This window comes from Halyomorpha halys, unplaced genomic scaffold (assembly GCF_000696795.3).
Source record: "Halyomorpha halys isolate HHAL.00 unplaced genomic scaffold, Hhal_1.1 Scaffold216.1, whole genome shotgun sequence".
Classification (NCBI taxonomy): Eukaryota; Metazoa; Arthropoda; class Insecta; order Hemiptera; family Pentatomidae; genus Halyomorpha; species Halyomorpha halys.
In genome coordinates, this window is record NW_027114440.1 from 30,130 (window position 1) to 31,412 (window position 1,283).

Here is a 1,283-nt window from a genome sequence, read left to right on the forward strand (position 1 = left end):
CTCTGGAGCGTGGTTCCCCGGACGATCTTATGGAGGACAGATCCCTGGAAGCCCTGTAGTCGATTTATTGTTGTGCTGTAAAGGTGTCTCATAAGAGGGGCGCCGTGGAGCATTGTAGGTCTTATAATGGATTTATAAATCTGTAGTTTAAGGCGTAGCGAGAGTTGAGGAGATGTGATTACAAGTGTAGCGTAACTTAATTATTTAACAGTACCACTTACGATTTTTTTATATCGAGAATAGAAAACGTTTTGCGATTACCAAGAACTTTTTTTTATCTAATACTGATTCATTATATACTACATAAAGGGTGATGAAAATTTTTCAGACATATAGCATTTATTTGAATTATATCAAAAAACGTTTTGTTCTTTTTAAATAAGTTTGGGTTTCGAAAAACTCTTTGGAAGGTGTTGGCATCGAACATTTGGGTTTGTTGTGCCTACTATAATAACAGTTGTTAATTTGAATTTTAGTAAAAATCGGACAAATGAAATTTGTTTTGGCGCACGCTAAAAATTATCAATCTGTATTTTGTGTTATGTTTAAAATAACATTAGGGGAAAATTATCTTAAGAGAACAATCAGTGGATAATTTAAATAATTTCATCCAATAAGTTTAAAGATTACTTTTTTACTAAAGTACGTAAGAAAAGAGGAAGGAGTGCGATATTACTTGTCGTATCGCGACTGTCATGTCATATTTTGGTAGTAAACGTTTATATTTGAACTTTGAAATATATTGAAAAAACCGATACTGTGTCGCAAAAAATATTTCCCGCAATAAGAGATCAATATACCTTTTAATTATGTATTATTTCCTTATTGCCAAAAATTGTTTTACTGCCAAAAAACTTTTATCCTTTAATTAATTTACAAATTCCTTCTTAGCTTTTAATTACCATTTTTTTATTACTTCTAAAAATGTGAGACGATTTATTACAATAAAATTAAATATACTTAAGAAGAAGCTATTATAAGGTAAATTCGGTATTTAAACCCTGTAAGATTATTTCGATGACGATAGGTCCTAGCTGATATTTAAGGCAATTTAATTATACATTAGTTTCATGAGTTGATCAATACTGAGCTTTTTTTCAGGAAAATATGTAGGAAAATGTTTGAGATCCGTAATATACAAGAGTACTCACAATTGGTCTCAGAGAAAACGATGTAACGATCCAGGCATTTATTTACCTTAATTTCAGTTTCCTTAAATTTTTTTTTTAATTTCTTTACTTGGGCACATGAATCCTTAAAACGTGTATTTCAGTCTAAAACTC